Source organism: Protopterus annectens, chromosome 3.part0, assembly GCF_019279795.1.
Source record: "Protopterus annectens isolate FY-2018-M chromosome 3.part0, PAN1.0, whole genome shotgun sequence".
NCBI classification, from domain to species: Eukaryota; Metazoa; Chordata; order Ceratodontiformes; family Protopteridae; genus Protopterus; species Protopterus annectens.
This window is the reverse complement of record NC_056731.1, coordinates 1,978,160,923-1,978,184,312: the sequence shown is the minus strand read 5'-3', so window position 1 is coordinate 1,978,184,312 and position 23,390 is coordinate 1,978,160,923.

The following is a 23,390-nucleotide window of genomic DNA, read 5'->3' as shown; positions in this document are numbered from 1 at the left end:
TTAATATCAGCCTAGCTGAGACAGCCATCATGGAAACCAGCATGCATAGAAAATCCACATGGCAAAACCATTATCTCCATAACAGCAGCATGCATCCCCGCCATATAAATAAGAACATTCTGTTCAATGAAGTAACTTGTATATCCAGATTAGCACACCAGATGAGATTTTTATTGAAGAAGTCAAGAATCTAAATAAATGTTTACAGAACAGAGACTATACTCATCAAGATCTATTTTTATCCAATAAAGACCTGGATACTATAAGAACAGGTAAAGGGGTACCTTATTGTAGACACACAACCAACAACCAAAGGAACTTCCTGGAACAAAAAAATGATGGGCTCAGAATTCTTTTGACTTATGCTACTGACAATCAGTATTATAAAAAAAGTATTGGCCTATATTAACACAGGATGCAAAATTACAGACAATAGTGGGAGATACAACACATATTACTTATAGGAACAAGAAAAATCTGAAATGGTTACTTTGTAATAAAGATGGTTTTGACAAAATAGTATCTGAGTCAAATAAGGGAACAAAAGCATGTGGGAAATGCATAACGTGCCATCTTATAGATAATCAGGATGAATTTATACATCCCACCACTGGCTTTAGATATAGACTGAATTGTACAGCTACCTGTACAACCTCTAATTTTGTCTATTTAGCCACTTGTAAAATTTGCCCTGCGTTTTACGTTGGCAAGACCAACCAGATGCTTAAACAGAGAATTCAGAGACACATCCGAGATATTCAAAATAAAGATGAACACAATGCTTTGGCTGTACATATTGCACAGCACACTATGCATACCTTTGTGTTCAAAGTGTTGGAGGTTGTCTATCCTACTAAAAGAAAAGGAAACATTTCTAACCTTACGGAACCACGAGAAACAAAATGGATAGTAAATCTACAAGCAGATCGCTTGCCAGGGATTAATATCATGGCTCCTTTGAAACCTATTTTAAAGGCAAGAAGATCTAGGATAGGTCCTTAAAGGAAGGTGTGTCTACAACTCCATACCCTATTTGTGGAAATGAGAGGCATGGCCCTTTTCAAACCTATTATAGGCTGAGAGACGTATGACTGTTAAGAACGCTGAACACAGCTTTAAACTTTTTAATTTTGATTATAATACCTATAAAAGGATGTATTGGTTCCCAACTATACTATGATCTGATGAAGATTATTTGAAAGCGCTTATCGTTTGAGAGGGACGTCCATTTGAGCTTTTTATACAGTTTTTATCTACAATAAAGGTTACGTTTCTAACAGCCATTGGTGGTGAATCTTAACCCATTTCCTTTGTAGTATTTTTTAAGATTCACATTTAGTAGCGAGGAGGTTCATCTTCTGTACCTTTCTAGCTAATGTTGTTATGGTAATGTCTATTGCATGGCATGGTCAGTCAAAGTATTGTAATGCAATTCCTGGGTACGTAAATGCCTGCATCACTTTTGTTCTGCATTTGTGTTGTCATAGCCCAATGTTTTGAATGCTACCTGTTTTCCAGTGCTGTGACACATTGCAACCTCATATGCCTTGCATGGAGACTCACTGCAGATACATTCCACAACAATTGCTAACCCATCTGCTCTTCCACTGCTGTTAGAGATATGTCAGCCAGTGATATCTTCTTCTGTTGTTATAGTCGTTTTCATGGCATGAATCACAAATATCTTGCTGCTTGTATCTGTAGCATATTACAGTGCAATGCCAAATGTATGTAAGCAGCTGAAGTGAAACTTTAGCATTATGAAAACATGCTCAGTGATGTTCCATATTTGGGCCAGTGCAGTATACATCCCACCTCTGTCATTGCCTGTCGGCAGTAGATGTGAGTCATCACCTATGGCTCCAGGGCATACATGGCATAATGTTGAAAACAATTATAACTGATCTGCTACCTATATGGTATGGGAGAGAAATTTCATTTGCTCTAGGGCTGGTAATGTCTGTGCATACTAACTACTAACTAGATGTCCCTGTGAAAAGTTCCGCCTGCAAGAAATGATACCATAGATTGCATGTGTTTCACATATGGGTGTCATGACAGGTGTCTGAATGGTGCACAGTTCCATTATATATGATAACCTGTGCACAGCACACAATCTGGCAGTTATTGGAGTGGAAGTCCTTCTTGCTGATATACCAAAAACCATGTATAGCGGGTGGGGTCCTGCTGACAATATAGGTGTAGTCAAAAACTGCTCTGGTGGTACAGAGGGTATAATGCGCAACTACAGCCTAGTTAACCCAGGTAAAATTAGTAACATGGGCAATTGACAGAGAGGCAGGGAGGGCTGAATGTGCCCATCCTGGGATGGAGAGTATTCATCAGTGATGCTCTCTTAGGCAGACATGGTTCAAAGAGAGGAGTTTCCCTCAAACATAAGCAACAAGTATGGGAGGTGGGGCAGGGGAATGTGTAGGGCATGTAAAAAAAAGATGCCAGAATCTGAGATGGTCATGCCCCCAGACACCCTTAGTGACAACAACCAGCAACAGCTATACCTGACTAAGAGAGGGTAGCTAGGAGAGAAGCTGGAAGACCAGGCATGGATGTGCAGCAATGGGGGCTGGGCTAGTGACATGAAGTTCCAAGGGGAAGTAAAAAGAGTGTGCATACGTATGGGTGCAGTAAAAGGTCACCCCAGGGATCAGGAAAATAGGATATGTTATAGAATGCCTGCATAGTGATGATTCTTTCTTTTGATGTCCATGGGAGCTGTATATGCTACTACATCAGCATTATATCTAGAAAATGGTGTAGGCTTCACAAGGGCTGAGGCATACAGCACTCCTGGTGTGCCTCCATTTGTACTCTGAAAGGTCCCTGTAAAAAGAATATGTAATGCTACACATGCATTTGTGCTCATTGGGAGAGGCATTCCTTGCATCCTCCTTGATCCCAGTTGTGAAAGACTTGAGTTCATTAACTCTTGTATGATATCTCCAACCACAATGCAGCAGTTGACTATATCCTGGTCATGGAAGACACGGTATGTCAGGTGCTAATGGACCATTGCATCATATGGAGGGCAGTGGCACACAACATCTTGGACATTTGCTAATAAAGTGGTCACTAGGAATAGAAGGTATTTCTGTGGAAATTTGGAAGTTAGGAAAAGGAAAAAGTGACACAGATCTGGAAAATTTTGTTTAACTATATTTTAAAGAAGGGACAGTGCCAGCATCTTGGAAGAAAGATGTTGTGGCTATACTACTCAAAGAGGACAAAGACCCTTTAAGTCCACCTTCATATAGAACAGTCCCAATTTTGATCCAAGATTATAAAGCATTTATGTTTATATTAGCTACATGAATGGATAAGGTAAGTTCAACCCTAATAGATATGCCCCAGGATTCAGTGACCCTTTTTTTCCATGGAGGAATAGTGTAGCCACTCCTGCACTGACTATGGCTGCCGAGCCATCCAATAAAGTAGTATTTTGATGTGCACGAGTCTGAATACACTGTTCTTGCATAGAAACCAGTGCAGAATGCTAATTACTTCATTTGCTGGTAAAAACATGCAAATGAGGTGAATTAGTGATTTAGCAAGGAGGCAGGTGTCAGTGCAAGAAAAGTGTTTAGTTGCAGAAATGTATTCGGTTACAAACCGAATACATTTCTGCAAATAACAAAATGGAGGCATGACAGCTTTGAAAAAAGCATGTATTATACCCTCAGATTCAAGAAACTCCCTGCAAGAATAAGACTATTCTTGCACGGTGGGGTTCATGTCCATTTAGAACAGCAGATTTGCTCTAATATTATGCCAGCATTTCAATGTCCGTGGACACTGAAATGAAAAAAATGATAATTTCAGTGTCCGCGGACCCTGAAATAAAACTCGGCAACAAGAAAGCAATGCAGGGGGTGAGTGACACACCCCCTGTATTGCGAAAGTGCCATATGACACTTTTGTAACCTGCTAAAGCAGGAAATGCATGTAAATGCATACATAATGGGGGATAAATCCCCCAAAAGTGAAAAAGCACAAACATAGTCCCACAAACATAGAAAGTTGATAGAGAACAGGTCATGCATTAGCATGAATTATCTAAGGGTAGAAATCTGAAAGTAAATGTATGCCAATATCCCCTTACAGCAGTGTATGTTAACAAAGGCACAAATGATGGGGGAAATAAATACTACGTTAGGGGCACGCCTGAAAAATGTCCCTCACACACTTAGAAAGTTGATAGATAACAGGATATGTATTTGCAGGAGTTTCTGAAAGATAGAAGCCTGAAAGCCAAATGAATGCCAGTATTTCACGATTGCAGTCCCAAGTAGTTGTCAGAACACCACAATACATACCCATATAACCTAATAATATAATAATAATATATACTTTTTTCACTAGCCTAAGGAATGTTTAAGTGTAACTAAGTGGGCTTGCCCATTATGGCCATCCACTTATCATAGCTTAAACATACCATAGAAGCTAAATGCAAATAAACAAGCAAATTTTCAAGCTGAGACAGTGTAGTGGTTCGAGTCAAGGCTATGCAGGCAAGCTTTCACAGTTCATGTCCCAAGACAGGCGACTTATTTTCCTATGTGAAAGTAGCATTAAAATTATTTTAGTAAACTTAAATTATGCATCAACTTTTTTTTGTCAACCAGGGTAGTGTAGCAGTTCCATAAGTGAGATGTCATTGTAGAAAAGATGTGAAGCACCCATATAAACACAAGTGCCCCATACAGTATAGTCATACAAGAATATAATTTAATGAAAGCACATAGGGGGATGTCATGGAAGGTAAATGTAAAATTATAATGTGTATATACATATTATTTTATAATATAAAATTATAAGTATAACATGCTTTAATGTGCCATAATCACTGTGTATACATCAGACCTTGTTGTGCCCAGCAATAAAATAGTCAATCCTGTAAAGTTTCGAACCCGGGATGCTGTCCTCTACAATCACAGCAAAATACCACTACATCATCTGAGCTGTAAAACTCTGCAGTGTTTTAACAGCATCTTATGCATTCTGGTCATTTAACATTAATGAAAAACCGCTGTAGTCCCAAGTGTTAAACCCATGACCCTGAATACTATAGTCAGAGGAATGTACCATTACATCATTTGAGCTGTAGGAATTAATATTACATTTTCAAACATATCATGCAATAGAGTCATACAACACTAGGGAGAAAGCTTTGTGGAATCATTCATGTGTTGTATATATAAATACACACACACACACACACACACACACACACACACGCACTCACACACATATACATATATATATATATATATATATATATATATATATATATGTCTGATGAAACATATGAAAAAATAGAGTCATAATATAGATACACATATATAAAAATATAAAGGAAGGGAAAAAAATATATATAAATGTATATAACATGCAGTAAAGTTATACCTCAGAACCATACTTTTCAACCTGTTAGTGCAATAAACCTGTACCAAGGCTGTAAAAGGGGGGGGCACATATAGAGACATATTTCAAATACTGCTGTTACAAATGAAGACATTTGCTACAGCAACAGGGTGCATTTCAGCAGGCAATTACTGAAGGATATGAGGATTGAAGCTGAAATATTATGTCATTATTTACTGACATAAATCCTTGGATTATCACCATGATTTACCAGACAAATACAAATAAATTGTGGAACTGAACAAAAGTATGGGCCAGACATCTGGACATTCTGTGAAAATCCAAGCAGTGGAGAGGTATGCTCAGAAGCCCTTAGTGCAATGAATCTGGACCAAGCCTGACAAACTGGGGTAGAAAGGCATGAAAATAGGGACATATCCAAAATACATCAGCAGATAAGCTGAGAAAGTTGATGTATTAACACTGTATGTCCTAACATATATCGACTGAAATATCACAGTTCCAGGACTTAATTGCTTCTCATTAGTTAGTGACCTCAATCCTCACATCATTCCACTGATGTGTCAGGAACGCACAACAGTTATGGGGACCAGACCAAAGATATTGGCCAGACAACTGGACATCCTACGAATATGTGGACATAAAACGACATTAGGGAAACTACAATGAGCTACTGAGCAATGTCCAAACTACAATCAGACTGACATAACACTACCCAAGTCCAGCTCTGGGGCTGTAGGCTGTACACATGCATTAGCAAATATAACAGGCACTACAGGGATGTAACATTAGTGAAAAACAGACACTGGTGTGAAAGTGCATACCCCTAAACAATTGCACCACAGTTACAGCAACATACCAGCAAGCAAACTAAACACTATAGTATAATGACGGTGTGAGCAACAAAATCCCATTTGCCACTCACACACTACAGCTACATATACTGCCCCAAGTCACAGTGTAGTGGGAATCCTGAGGTGTTATGGGACATGTCACAGTCAGCATGTACCAACATACACAGGTGATAGGAACCAGAAACTGGAGCAGCATGCACAGTCAGATAGAAAAGGCCCATGGCACTCACATGTACCTCCTCCCTACACAGCCCAAATAACATGTACACATTACACTGCTACACAATCCTGACAGTCTTTTAACAATGGGCAGACATACACAGACCTCTCAAATTTATAGTTTCCCACAGAATGTATAGGCACAGGACTCATATCTATGGCCGCTTCGTTGATACATGTCTGGGGGTCTTCTATGACATCACTAGGATGGTAGCAGGAATGAATGCAATAAATACTGTTACTACATACCTATGAACCTCTTAGTGCATATCTGGACAAAGTATGACATAATTGGGGAAAGAGGCCCAAACACAGGGGTATATTGGACATATTGCTGTCATAAATGTAGACAGTTGCTGGTGTTACCAACTTTGTTGTAACATCTTTTCTGAGGGATATGTAGTCATTAACACCAATGGATGTTAGCATTTACTGACTGCATTCCCCAGAGTATCCTACTGATTACCCAAAGACAACAACTGTCTGGGGAACAGACCAAACATATGAGGCACGCATCTGGACAGTGCTTAGGCCTCTGGACAGTGTAGAGGTATGACTGCAGTGATGTAACAGAATGGAAATCCCCAGATGGCTGCCAAACATGTCACCCAGAGGGACCTCTTCAAATTACCGAAACGTCAGTTCGCCGGCACACGGAAGAGGAATGCGAAAGGACCGACAACGCAGTTGACCGACATGCTGAAATCCCGACAGCTGGAAGACCGACAAGGGGAACGTGTAAGCGCGACTTGGTAAGTATGCGATAGTGAGGGATTTTGGATTAGGGAGCGACAGGTAAATGTGCAATAGTGAGGGATTTACGGTTAGGGTGTGTGAAAGGTGAGTGTGCGGTAGTGTCGGAGTTAGGGCTTGGGTAATGTAAGTGTGTGTTAGTGGCGGGTTTATGTTTTAGGTGGGTTAAGTAAGTTAGGAATAGGGTGCAGGTAGGGATGCGTGTCTGGTACTGTCGGACCTTAGGGTTAGGTGGGTTAAGTGAGTTAAGGTTAGGGTGCAGGTAGGGTAAGTGTCTGTTAGTGTCGGACCTTAGGGTTAGTGGGTTAAGTGAGTTAGGATTAGGGTGCAGGTAGGGTAAGTGTGCGGTAGTGTCGGACCTTAGGGTTAGGGGTGGGTTAAGTGAGTTAGGGTTAGGGTGCAGGTAGGGTAAGTGTGCAGTAGTGTCGGACCTTAGGGTTAGGGTTTGGGTTAGGGCTAGTGGATATGTAATGTCGTGTAATGTGTTGTTTACGTTTAGTGTGTCGGTGTAATGGTGTTCGGTGTTTTGCGTTGTCGGTATTGTGTGTTGTCGGTTATTTGGTGTCGGTGGTTTGTGTGTCGGCGAACTGGCGTGTCGGTGTTCTAAAGTAGACCCCACCCAGCACCTTATGAAGTACAGTAAGACCAACATGACACTCCTCCACATCACCTCAGGGCAGTTACCCATGTATATTCAAATATAGTATGCACTACAGGGATGGAACTGTAGTGAAAAGCGGAGAGTGGTGCAAAAATGTTCACCCAAAAACATTTGCATCACAGTCACAGCAACATAGCAGTACCCAAAAGGAATTCTAGAGTAGAATGACTGTCTGAACAAACATATCCTGACTACCAATCACACACTACACTGACATATACCAGCCCAATTCACAGTGTACTGGGAATTCTGAGGTGTTACAGGACATTGCACAGTCAGCCCTTAGAAACATACAGACCTGGTAGACCACCAGCAGCTGTAGCACCATGCAGAGTCAGATAGGTAAAGGATGTATGGCACTCACATCTGCTACTCTCCTTACCCAGCCCAACAAACATCTACGCACCACACTGCTACACAGTCTTGGCAGTCTGTTCACAATGACCAGACATACATAACTGCCATATGTACAGACTTTCACAGAATTACCAGGGTGTGGAATGATAATCCTGACCACCGCTGCATACCATGGCCAGGAGTCTGCCAGGTCATTGGCATGATAACTGGAGTGCAGTTGGTAATTAATGATATACCATACCTCTGCACCTCGTAGTGCAGGACATCTGGACAATGCATGACATACTTGTGGGACAGGGGGCTGGAAAAAGGGACATATCACACATAATGGTGTTACATGCAGTAACTGGTGTTACACATGTTGTTGTAACATCTGAAGGATATGATGTCTGGAACACCAATGGATGTCAATAGTTACTGACTACAATCCTCACATTATCCTACCCACCCCACAAAAGCAGACGTTGTTTGAGGAACAGACCAAGCATAACAGGCAAACATCTGGTCAGTCTGTGGACAACATGCCAGTTGAGAGGTATGTCAGGGGCATATCACTGTCAGATGTCAAGTTACCCAGTAAATGCATGTCCAGATGAACCCTGTAAATTTAGCAACCCTCCATGTGTATAACAGCACAAATGCCATACAATCTGTACCCAGTTCTGGAGCTTTGTTCCCCATGTTGTTGGACTGTCTCCACATGTCCTGTCCTGTAAGGTATTTCCACCTACTCTCTGTGAAGCTGTAGCCCCCACACTTCCATAATGTCCCCCACACAAGCAAAGAAAATGGGCAAAGCCCACATGAAAGGTGTCCCATGTATTGGAACTAGCACCAGTGTCCAGGCCCACACCACAATACTATGTGCCACCTACATAGCTTTATGGCCTCAGCAATATCCAACAGGACATCAACTCTCTCAAGGTAGGCTGAATGCCTATAGTGGACAGCAACAATACACAACTACCATCATAGGTGGCAATAATTTCAGGCCATGAAGGAACAGGTGCCTCATTGGAAGCTATGTCATCTTGTTCCGCACAAGCAAATAAGGTCACAGGTGATGTACTCTAAGGCTGTCTTTGAATCCAAACTGGAGACATCCACCAAGGCAAATGACTAGGACTTCCAGACGTGTGTCTGCAATTCCAGAGGCAATACACACATCTGCTCTGTAGTGGTGGTCAATAACACTACATACACATATGCCATGGATATAGGCAACCAGCTGCAGACAGGTGAATTGTAAACATCACCCCCTGTCCCCCCATAGGTACATGTGCATGTACAGCACCTTCCCCCCTCCCCTCATGATCAGGAAGCAAATCTGTAATGCCCTCTCAAAAGCAACACATAGAGGTCTCCATAGGCCTGATACCATTCCTGGCTGCATCCAACATGAACACAGGCATGGCCTCTCAGACCCATTCTGCAGTGTAGTCAACCACAGCCTGAGCACCATTGTCATCCCATCTGCACAAAGATCAGACAGAAAATTGATAGAAAATAGGTTATGCATTAGCATTAATGTTCAGAAGGATACAATTCTGAAACTGAAATGTATGCCATTATGTCAATACAGCAGTCCTCAATGACATGGCCGAAAACCTCAATACTCTCCATTTAATGTAGTAATATAATATTAATATCCAATAGGCGAGAAACAAAAATATACAGCTCAAATCCACAAACCAAGATAGTGTAGTGGTCAGAGTCCCAGCTTTGCATGCAGGCATACAAAGTTCAAGTAATACAACAGGCAATCCGAATTTACATGGGAAAATAGTGTTAAAAGTGCTATGTTCATATTAAAATATGTGATAAGCTATTTTTGTCACCTAGGGCAGTGTTGCTGGTATAAAATGGATGTGTGAGTGCATATAATATGTGAAAATACCCATGTACACATGTGCCCCATACAGAATAGTTACACCCCTTGCTACTGTAAGCACACACAGCCATGTCATGTAATGTAAATCATATACACTTACTAAATGAAGTCATTAGTGTGGTATATTATGACAATGAACTGTGAGAAATTGTTAGCAATGCTCAGCTATGCTTAGCAGGTTTAACAACACATTTCTGTTGTCCTCACCCCTCTCTCTGGGGTTTGTGTGTCCAGATTCAACTACAAATTATGTACAAATGCACAGCTGTATAAGAAACGGACAGCTATGGACCTTCTGTACACTCATCATCCACATCCCTAGCTATCTTTCATATTGTTCTTTCCTCTGCTTGCCCCTTTTCTACCACTTTCCTATCACCCCTTTCTCTTTCCTTTTAAAGAATTAGTGTAGGTGTAAACATGAATAAGAGAAACAAAAATTATCAGCCATTCCAGGTCTTGAACCAAGTGTTCTGTACACTCTAGTCAGAGCAATATACCACTACACCATTTGAGCAGGAGAAATCTCTCATGCTTTTTCCAACATATGCTCATTTAACAGTAGGGGACAGATTCCATCAGACAGGTTTCATATTTATACATATACACATGTGTGGGTGTGTATATATATATATATATATATATATATATATATATATATATATATATATATATATATATATATATATATGGAAAAATATATACATAATATAAATAGTGATTATACATATAAAATATATATATATATATATATATATATATATATATATATATATATATATATATATATATATATATATATCCATAGTCAAATCAAATCTTGGTGGCTTTTTAACTGCCCTCCCCTCTTGTAAGTTTGTGTTTGAATACTCCTTCTGGGCCCATCTCATTTGCTCACTCAACTGAATGCAGTGAGATCATATTCTGATTTCAGGCACTCCTACTGTGTACAAAGAGAGCATCTGGTAAAGAAAAAAACATTTTTAAGCTTGTTTCCTGCCTTTCCTGTAAGTGGTCTAGACTGCTTGTAGGCTTCTGAGCCCCCAAGCCTTTCTGTTTTGGAGGGCTGCCTTCTAGCTTAATTTTGTTTCTTAGAACTAGCCAGTTTTCTAGTTTCAGCACTCAAATCTCTTTCTTTGAACTCAGCACTTGTTTAGAACTCGTTGTAAGCACTAAACAAGTTGCAAATTACTGCAGCACTCAACTTTCTTCACTTGTCTAGAGGAAAGCAGTTTTTACTACTTAATAAATAAGCACCTATCCAGGCATGTCTAAGGGTCAGCTCCCAGTGATTTTTCCTGTCTACCTGATGAATCTGGCCATCTTGTGGCAATGCAGCAATTGCCTCATGTACACAGACAACCCTCTCCTCCTACCACCCAACACTACAACTTGTGAGAGATGCACCTATATTGCCAAACTGGAGGCAAAGCTCTCTTCACGCAAGACTGGACTAGACAGTCAAGAGGAGAAGGTAAACACTTGCACCACACCACACTCATCACATAGACCCTCAAAACCTACACCACCAAAACACACACATAGAAACACAAAACACACACCTACATTCGCGGAGGCTCTCAATAAAAACCTGCCCAAGTATCATGGACCTCCAAAGCAGAAAAGCAAGCAAACTCCACCCCCAACACAACTCAAATGACACATAGCCCACAAACTCAATGTGCCACTCAGCCACCGCCTATAAGGCATAACAAAGTACCCAACACTCTAGTCATAGGTGACTCTATAGTCAGGCACACTGATGTTCCACTCACCAGGCTAAACAAGGAGAAAGTTACTGTCAGTTGCCTGTCAAGTGCCAGGATCCAGCACATAACGCATGCACTCAGGTCACTCCACAACAAGTACAAATATGACACTGTCATTGTCCATGTTGGTGTGAATGACCTGAGATGTACCTCCCTGGACTACATGAAAAGAGATATGGAGGAGCTCTCTAATCTTGTAGCCCAGACAGGTATGACTGTGGCCCTGAGTAGCATCCTACCGTCACCCAGAATGATGTGACAGTTCAAGGACAAAATTATTAACTTCAACAATTGGCTAAGCTTCTGGTGTCATTCTAAGGGGATCCAGTATTTGTCTGCCTGGGACGACATGATCGACAGACCACAATGCTTTGCCAGAGATGGCTTGCTCCTGTCGCCACTGGGATTCTGGATACTGGCTAAGGCTCTTGCCACCCCTATAGTGCCTTTTTAGGCAAGGTTCAAATGACAAATTCACCACCTTAAAAGGTACAAGCAAGCAAAATCTGAGGGTAATGCTACTCAATGCTAGAAGTCTAAACCTCAAAAAGCACTCACTCGAGGCACTTCTTAAAATGGAGAACATCAACATCTGTGCAGTGACACAGACATGGTTCAAAGCTCCAGAGAGCACCCCATAAATTACCAGGCTATAATTCATACCACACCTTTCGGCCACCTAACCTGGAACACTAAGGGACTCTGGATAACAAAGTTTGCAGATGACTGCAAACTGGGAGCCATTACTGAATCCCCAAATGATGTGGATACTCTACAAAAGGGCCTTACAGAAACAGATGCTTGGTGCCAGAGCCATGGGCTCAAGCTCAATGCCAAGAAATGTATAGTTATCCCCTTTGGCAAAAAACATGTATCCGTGAATTACCATATAGGTGGCAGTACACTAAACTCCGAACGTTTGATAAGAGACTTAGGGACACAGTTGGACAGTGGTCTCACCTTCGATAACCACATCACCACAACAGTCAGGAAATCCTTCTATGTGGCACACCTCATCAATAAGGGCTTTTCATCCAGAAAAAAGGAGGTCATTGTCCCACTGTACTCATCCCTCATTAGACCCATTATAGAATACAATGCCCCGTTCGGTATGTACCTCTCAAGACATCTGCAACAACTGGAAAGGCCACAGAAATACCCCACTAAAAGAATCACAGGCCTAAAGCAGATGGCCTACGCTGATCGCCTTAAAAAACTCCAGCTATACTCTGTCGCATATCGTCTACTCAGAGGCAATCTTTGCTTAACATACAAGGCCATGTCAAACCCAGAGCTGTTGGACATGCTACACTTAAAAAAATCCCAATCCCTCAGAGCCACATGCTCCAGGGATCTAAACCTTGTCATCACAATAAACAAAACATGCTGGAGGGATAGGTTCCTGACCCAGAGACTCCCCAGACTCTGGAATAGATTGCCCATACATGTCAAGCAGAGTGCCTCTTTGGCCCTCTTCAAAAGGAACCTTAATGATTGGATGGGAGAAAGGAAATTCACCCCGGGGATCACGTCAGTCGCCCTGCTAGACATGGGTCCAGGGAAGTAAATAGTGTGGGAAGAAATAGCCAGGGAATTGTTATGGCTAGGCTTGTATAGGCCCTAGGGCTGATAGCCTAGTACCAACCTATGACCCTATGAATGAAGCACTAAAGGTGGAGGCGTGTCCATATTCATTAAGGATATCCACACCTCCAAGCTAGTTGAACAGCATAATTCATCCGAGATTATCCAAATGCAACTAACTCTGGGCAAGTCCGCAATCCATATTGTAGCTTTTTACAGACCCCCCCCCCCACCATACCCCAGGATTTCCACTCCTCATTTCTTGATACACTGGAAAGTATTAGGGTACAACCTAACACCCTAATAATGGGCGATTTCAACTACCCCACCATTAACTGGGAAAAATACTCATGTACCAACTCTTTTGCTCACAGTTTTCTGGAATTCATAAATTCCAATGCCTTTGATCAACTTATTCACACCCCCACCAGGGGCAGCAATATCCTAGACCTGGTCATTACCAAAATGGGCAACCAGTGTTCCACACCAGAGGTCAATTCCTCATTGGTCAGATCCGACCACAAGCTAATCACCCTAGACATCCACATCCCACCCCCACCCCAAATTAGGGAAACCACCATAAAAAACTTCTCCAAAGCCAACTTCACACTTCTTAAGACAGAAGTGGCAAACTTCATGACACCCATGCAGAGGGACAATAGAGGTACGACTGCTGAATCCTACACAAATGCACTTTATAAGCACTTACACGAGTGCATGGATCATGCTATCCCTAATAGAACCAAGATGCTATCCTCCTAAAAAAGGAAGCCGGTCTGGTGATCCTCTGCCATAAACAAACTCTACAACAGAAGAAAGAATCTGTTGCAAAAAAGAGTAAAATCCCATGACTGGAGGAACACCCTGGTCAACCTCAGTAAGAAGCTGAGATCCCTCAAAAAATACTCCAAAGCTAGTTACGAAAACAGAATTGCCACTGACTCTAAAGACAACCACAAAGCATTCTATAGCTATGTCAAGAATCTCTATGGCAACACTCAGATCTGCTTTGAGTTCCAGCTCAATGGCACTAAATATACAGAACCAACTGATATTGCCAAAATCCTGGCAGATAGGTTCAGTGCTAACTTTACCCCTCTCTATACCGGAAGAATGCAAAGTTCCTGTAATCACGGCTGCACAGGTAAAAAACACACTCTCCAAAGCCAAGAACACAGCATCCATGGGACCTGACAATATCCCAGGCTGCATTCTACATGAACTACAGAATGAACTGGCACCCTACCTAAGTACCATGTTCAGTCATAGCCTCACCTCAGGCCTTGTGCCCACTGAGTGGTGCACCACAATGGTTATCCCACTCCACAAAGGGGGAGCCATGATAGACCCCGGGAACTACTGCCCCATTAGCCTGACAAGCCTGGTCTACAAGGCCATGGAACATATCATCATAGAACTCATAAACAAAGACATTGGTAATCTCCAAACTCTGAACCCTACCCAGTTCGGATTTGTAAAAGGCAGATCATGTCTCCTAAACCTGATTGACTTCTTTGAAGCAGTCACCAAAGCCATAGATGAGGGTAAGGTGGTTCACACAGCTTATCTAGATCTCGCCAAGGCTTTCGCCACCATCCCCCACTCTGGAATTATAGATAAGCTCACTAAACTAGGTATAAATCCCTATGTCACAAGATAGGTTGCCAACTGGCTCATGGACAGAACCCACACTGTGAAAGTAGCAGACTCCAAATCCGACTTCAGACCAGTGACAAGTGGAGTACCACAGCGTTCAGTCCTGGGTCCTCTCCTGTTTGGTATCTGCTTCTCTGAAGTACAGGCTAACACAGAAGGTCTTTGGCTAACAAAGTTTGCAGATGACTGCAAACTAGGAGCCATAATCGAAACTCCTGATGATGTGGACATACTACAAACGGGCCTCACTGAGACAGATGCCTGGTGTTAAAGCCATGGCCTGAAGCTCAATGACAAAAAGTGTATTGTCATCCCCTTTGGTAAAAACTCTGTACCCATGAACTACCACATAGCTGGTAGTCTACTTAACGCCGAAAATTTGATGAGACCTTGGGACACAGGTGGACAGTAGTTTCTCCTTTGATAATCATATTGCCACAGTGGTCAGGAAATCCTTCTACATGACTCACCTCATCACAAAATGTTTCTCATCCAGAAAAAAAGAGGTCATTGTTCCCCTCTACTCATCACTCATTAGACCCATTATAGAGTACAGCGCTCCTTTAGCTATGTACCTCACAAGACATCTACAACAACTGAAAAGGCCACAGAAATACCTCACAAAGAGGATTACTGGCCTCAAACAGATGCACTATGCAGACCATCTCAAAAAATCCAGCTTTACTCTGTTGCATATCGCCTAATCATATACCATACCTATCAAATCCAGAGCTGTTGGACATGCTCCACTTAAAGAAATCCCAATCCCTCTGAGCTACACGCTCTAGGGACCTAAACCTTGTCACCACAATAAACAGAACATGCTGGAGGGATAGATTCCTGTCCCAGAGACTTCCCATGCTCTGGAACAGACTACCTATTTATGTCAAACAGAGCTCCTCATTAGCACTCTTCAAGAAAAATCTTGATGATTGGATGGGAGATAGGAAATTCACCCCAGGGATCCCTTCTGTGGCTCTGCATGACAGGGGCACAGGAAAATAATTTTCTTGGGTGGCGAAAGCCAGGGTACATTTTTGGCTAGGCTTATATAGGCCCTAGGGCCAATAGCCTAGTACCCTCCTATGAACCTATGAACCTATATGCATATGTATGTATATATATATATATATATATATATATATATATATATATATATATATATATATATATATATATATATATATATATATATATATATATGTATACTCATAACATGTAGTGGAGTCATATCTCAGAACTATACCTATCAACCCCTTACTGCAAGACATCTGTCCCAAGGCTGTCCAAATGGGGGACAATGGGACAAAACTGGGGACATATTTTCAAATATCCCTCTTATAAATGTAGAATGTTGCCAGAGTGACAGGGTTTGTTTCAGCATACATGTTCTGAAGGATGTGAGTTTTGAAACTGAAATGTATGTTATCATTTACTGTCAGAAATCCTCAGATCATCACAGTGATCTACCAGTGATATGAAAATACTGCATATGTGGAACAGACCAGAAATATGAGCTATAAACCTGGACATACTGCAATAATCCAGACAGTCCTGAGGTAGGCTCAGAATCCCTTAGTGCAATGAACCTGGGCCAGGCCTGACAAAGTGGGGGGAGAAAGCCATGGAAATAGGGACATATCTGACATGCTGGTGTAGATAAACTGACACAGTTGCTGCAGTAACATATATTGACTGAAATAGCACAAGTCCAACACTGAATTATTTCCCTCTAGTTAGTGACTGAAATCTTCATATCAGCCTACTGATGTGTCAGAAATACACAACACTTATGTGGGCCAGGTAAAACACTAGGTCTTACAAATATCTGGACATAACATCACATTACGTAAACTACATTCAGCTGCTAAACATGTCACCAAGCACTGTCCAAACTACAGTCAGACTGGTGCAACGCTAACCCAAATTTGCTAGGGGGAATTATACATGTATTGGCAAATATATCAGGCACTATGGGGATGTCACAGCACTGAAAAAACAGACACCAGTGTGAAAGTACATACCCACAACCAATTCAACCACAGTCACAGTGACATACCAGTAAGCCAAAGGAACAGTACAGTATATGGACTGTGTAAACAAAAACATCTCAACATGTTTGTGACTCACACACTACCCCCACATATACTGGCCCAATTCACAGTATACTATGATGCCTGACTTTGGTACGGGACATGTCTCAGTCTGCCCCTACAAACATATACAGCTGACAGACCACCAGAAACAAAAGCAGCATGCACAGGCAGATAGGAAAAGGAGCTATAACATAAACATCCACACCCCTCCCTACACAGGCCAAATAACATTGACACAATACACTGCTACACAATCCTGACAGTCTGTCAACAATTGCCAGAAATACACAAACCTCTCAACTGTACAGAGTCCCACAGAATACCTAGGCTTTCCCCTCATATATAAGGTCTCTTCCATAGAACATGTCTAGCAGTCCGATACATAACTGGGATGACATCAGGAATGTAGGCATGTTATAATCATATACCATACCTATCAACCTCTTACTGCATGACATCTAGACAAAGCCTAACATAATTGTGGGATAGAGGCCCCAAAACAGGAGCATATTTGAAATATTGTTGCTATAAACTGAGAATGTTGCTGTTGTAACAGGGCTAGTTGTTACATATCTTTTCTGAGGGATATGAGTTCAGAAACACAAATGGATGTTAGCAGTTACTGACTGCAATCCCCAGAGCATGCTACTGATTTTCCAAAGCCAAAAAATGTCTGAGGAACACACCAAACATAAGAGTCCAAATTCTGGCCATTCAGCAGATAGCCCTGCAGGTGAGAGTAATGTCAAGCACATAACACTGTCAGAGTTAAAATCACCAAGGAACGCCATGTCCACACAAACCCTGTTAGACTAGCATTAATCCAAATGTATAACAGCAATACTTACATTCTCTCCCAATGTCTGGAACATTCTCCCCAATTATGTTGGTCTGTCTCCACAGTTTTGGCTGTAAGAGGTATTTCCAAATATCCTCTGTGATGCTGTTGTTCACACACCTCCATGAAGTCCCCTTTACTGGCAAGGAAAAGGGACAATGTTCACATGACATACTCAATGATAGGAGTGTGTTGCCATGCCATTGGCTATATGGATAACAACACAGCTGTCCTGCATGCAGTTATCAAGTGGGGGACACCAGTTGGTGCATAGGCCATCAGCTGCTCATGAGCATTTCCTAGAAAAGGCAAGCTGCTGCCTATGCAAGACAGATGTACACCCTACATCCCTGAGACAGAGTGAGAGAGAAATAGTGAAAAGAAAAAGAAAAAACAAGCAGGACATGACCACCTACACTTGAATAAAACAAATAGGTATGTCAAATAAGTAATTATATAATGGACTGTGGTAGGGGGTATGTATGAATGGGAAATAGGAACTGTAACAATTATGTCTCAACAAGACTTGCTGTACTGATATATTGCTGATCAGAACCTATGACCATAGCATCTGGGTTTGTCTGTAGTGATATAGATCATAGGTCAGGCCCCTGAGTCAGGAATGGATGGCTCACATATGACTACTACTGCAGTGTGTGTTGAACAATACTGACTGTGACAATGCTAGGCTAGCTACTGGGATGTCATACATATCCATATCTTACTTGTGAATACAACTATGATATACTTGGTTGTCTCGGAAATGTGAGAGACCTATACATGGTGTTTGCATAGTAAAGTAGTGTTGCACATGTGATGTTGAGCTGCATGTGATATACGGAGCTAATACCATTAAACTGTCCAGCGTTATGTACACTGACCATATGTGTTCCTCATAATTGTAGTCATTTACTCATAGAGTTGTTTTATGTCTGGCAAATCATTGGTAAATCTGTGAAGATTGACATTACAACATCTTTTTCTTCTGGCTGTTCCCATTAGTGGTCACCACAGTGGATCATCTGTTGCCATTTCTGCTGTCCTCTGTATCATGCTCTGTCACACCAACCACTTGCATTTCCTCTCTCACCACATCCAGGAACCTTATCTGAGGCCTTTCTCTTTTCTTTTTACCTGGCAGGTTTATCCTTACCATCCTTTTCCCAATATACTCAACATCCCTCTATAGCACATGTCCAAACTAATATAATCTTGCCTCTCTGGCTTTGTCTCAAAACTGTCCAGTATGGGCTGACCCTGTCCTATACACATTGCAAATCATGTCCACCCTCATCACAACCAGTGCAAATCCTAATATCTGTAACTCTGCCATGTTCAACTCTGACTCCTGCCTTTTTGTCAATTATACTGTCTCCAACCCATATAACATAGCTGGTCTCACTACCCTGTTGTAGACCTTCCCCTTTCACTTTTACTGGTACTCATCTGTAACAAATCAGTACTGACACTCTTATCCACACTCTCCATCTTGCCTGTACTCTCTTCTTCACCTGTCTTCCACAGTCATCATTACTCTGAAATGTTGATCCCAATCATTTATACTCATCCACCTTTGCAACTCTACTCCCTGCATCCTCAACATTCCACTACCCTCCCTCTCATTAACACACAGATATTCTGTCTTAGTCCTGCTGACCCTCATTCTTCTCCTCTCTACAGCATATCTCCACCTCTACAGGGTCTTCTAAATCTGTACCCTACTCTCAGTGCAGATCACAATGTCATCTGTAAACATCATAGTCAAAAGTGATTCCTGTATGATCTTATCTGTCAACCTGTCCATCACCACTGCAAATAAGAAAGGGCTCACAGATGATCCCTGATGTCATCCCACCTCCACCTTAAATGCATGCATCGCTCCTACTGCAGACCTCACCTCTATCACACTACCCTCGTACATATTCTGTACCAGTCTTACATATATCGCTGCCACTTATGACTTCCTCATACAATACCACAACTCCCCTCTAGGCACCCTGTCATATGCTTTCTCTACATCCAGAAAGACACAAAGCAACTCCTGACATTCTCTGTGCTACTCCTCAACACTCTCAGAGCAAACATTGCATCTGTAGTGCTCTTACCTGGCATGACAACATACTACTGACCACTACTCATCACCACCCTGCTTAACCTAGCTTCCACTACTTTTTCCCATGACTCCATGCTACGACTGATTAATGTTATCCCTTTGTAGTTACTAAAGCTCTGCACATCAACCTTATTCTTAAAATGGTACACAAACACTTTCTCTCCAGTCCGCATGCAACCTCTCACTTTCCAAGATATCATTAAACTATCTGGTGAAAGACACCACTGCCATTTTCCCTAAACACCTCCATGTTACCACAGATATGTCATATGGACCATCAGGCTTTCCAGTATTCATCCTCTTCATAGCTATCCTTACTTCCTCCTTGGTAAGCCATTGCACTTCCTGATTCACCATACCCACATCATCCAAACATCTCTCTCTCTCTCTCATTCTCTTTATTCATCAGCCTCTCAAAGTACTCTGTCCATCTGCTCAACACACTCTCCTCACTTGGGAGTACATTTCCCTCATTATCCTTTATCACCCTTATCTGCTGCACATCTTTCTTACCTCAGTCCCTCTGTCTAGCCAACCGGACAAGTCCTTTCATCCCTCTTTAGTGTCCACCCTGTCATACAAGTCATCATATGCCACATCATTAGCTTTCACCACCTCTTTCTTTGCCATGCACCTCATCTCCTTATACTCCTGTCTACTTTCCTAATCTCTCCGACAATCCCACTCCTTCATCCCCAATCTCTTTCTCTGTATACTGTCCTGTACTTCCTCAGTCCACCACCAGGTGTCTTTGTACTCCTTCCTCCATCCATATGTCACACCATGTACCTTCTAGCCATCTCCCTTACTAGCTCTGCTGTACTTACCCAGATAGTTGGTAAATTGTGCCTTTCACCCAGTGCCTGTCTTAACTCTTCCCTGAACTCCACCTCACAATCACCATTTTCCAGTTCCCACCATTTGATCATTGGTGCTGCCCTCACACTCCACCTCTTCTTGATCATCAATGTTATCTTACAGACCAACAGTCTCTGCTGCCTAACTACACTGTCCCCTGTCACCACTTTACAGTCTCCAATCTCCTTCAAACTGGCCCTCCTACATTGGATATATTCCAGCTGTGTGCATCTCCCTCCACTCTTGTATGTCACCCTATGCACCTCCCTCTTGTTATAGTATGTATTCACCACTGCCATGTCCATGCTTTTTGCAAAATCCACTACCATCTTACCATCTGCATTCCTTTGTTTAACATCATACATACCCATCCCTTACTCATCCCTTCGGTTCCCTTCATGAACATGTCCATTGAAATCTGCTGCAGTCACCACTCTCTCACCCATGGGTACAGTCATCACCATGTCATCCAACTGACTTCACATTTCTCTTTCTCATCCATTGCACAAGCAACTTGAATCGCATATGCACTAATAACATTCATCATTACACCATTCATTTCCAGATTCATAAACATCACTCTATCAGACAATCATGTCATCCTCCAAAATCACCCTTGGCATACTGTTCAGTGAGGATAACCCCTACCCCCTTTCCCCTCCCATCCACACCCTGATAGCATAATTGTGACGTGCCTCTGATGCACCTAACCATACTCCCTTTCCATCTGGTCTCTTGCACACACAATATAGCCATCTTCCTCTGGCCATCATATCAGCTAGCTCTGTCCCTATACCAGTAATACTGCCAAAATTAAAAGTCCTTACCCTCACTACCACACTCCTACCCTTTCTCCTCTCTTCCTACCATATGAGTGTTGGACATCCTCCAGGGTATGTCTTTCAAACAAAGGCTACTGTGCTGTTGAATGACTCAAGTGTATTACAACAATATTAAGACAGTGTCAATAATTTTGTCCCATTGCCCCCCATGTATGTGTGGCATCCTACAGATGTCCTGCTCTAACGAGTTGAGAGGAATTACTGTAAAACAAGAGTATGAATACAGTGTGCCATACTGACATAGAACAGAAATGTATATCAGGTATTACCTGTGCAGAAGTCAGTATGAGTAGGTGTATCTGGCCGCCTCATAACAACAGACATGGGATGCAAAATGTCAGTTTAATAAGCTGTACATGTTGTACATTTGTGTAATCTTAGTTATTGTGCATCCAACATAGTGACATTTCTACAGCTACTGATTATTGCATTGCCCCGACACAGCCATGGGTACTACAATAAGCATGATAATCTGAAGTTGGAGAGGTGTCCAACTGTGTTATTACTGTGTGTCCATGCCTACTACAAACAGCTGTATGAACACCAACATAGCTGTATGGACTCAGCAATACCTTACTTGTAAAACCTGCCTCCACCAACGGAGAGTAATCCCCTTTGCTGGACAGCAGCAATACACAAACCACAGACTTGGTCCCTATATTGGCTGTACAGGGCAAATTAGGAGCTGACACCAACTTGGAATCAAGTCAGTCTTTGTCTGATCAAGCATATAAGGTCACAGGTGGAGTACTGTAATGCTAACTATGAGTACAAATTGGACACATCCACCAAGGCCTATCACAATGCCATCTTCACATATGTCTGCAATCTCAGAGGCAACAAACCAACCCACCCTGTAATGGTGGTCAATCATACCACATACATACACAAAATAGCTACAGCCAACCTGCTGCAGATAGGTTTAGGGCAAACATCACCCCCTGGCTCAGCATGACTATAAATGGCTATGCACAGCACCCACACCCCTCCCCTCATCACCAGTGAGCAGGTACATATTGCCTACTGAAAGGCAACAAACGTAAGTATCCATGGGACCTGATAACATCTCTGTTTGCATCCTACATTAACTCAGGCATGTGCTTCCAGCTTCATTATCCATTGTAGTCACACCAAGCCTTGGCACTATCCCACACCCCATCTGTATTGAAGATGGCCAATTTCATCCCTCTACACAGACACAAATGAGGAGTAGAGGATTATGAAATTAACTAGCCTTCATTGGGGGGAATATGACACATCAAGACCAGCAGTGTAACGGAAGCAGATACAGTGCTGATAGATTATGGGGGGATGTTGTGGTTGTGAGCGGTGGCTACTGGTATTCAATATAGCTGCGCAGGTTCTATACATACCATTGCCAAATGTATGAGGTCCTGTGATGTGTTCCCCTTTTTATGTCTTCCAGGTGCAATGTCGCATCAGCAAATGTCTACTTTCTCAGCAGCTGAGACAAATATAATCATAGAAGCCATACTGCA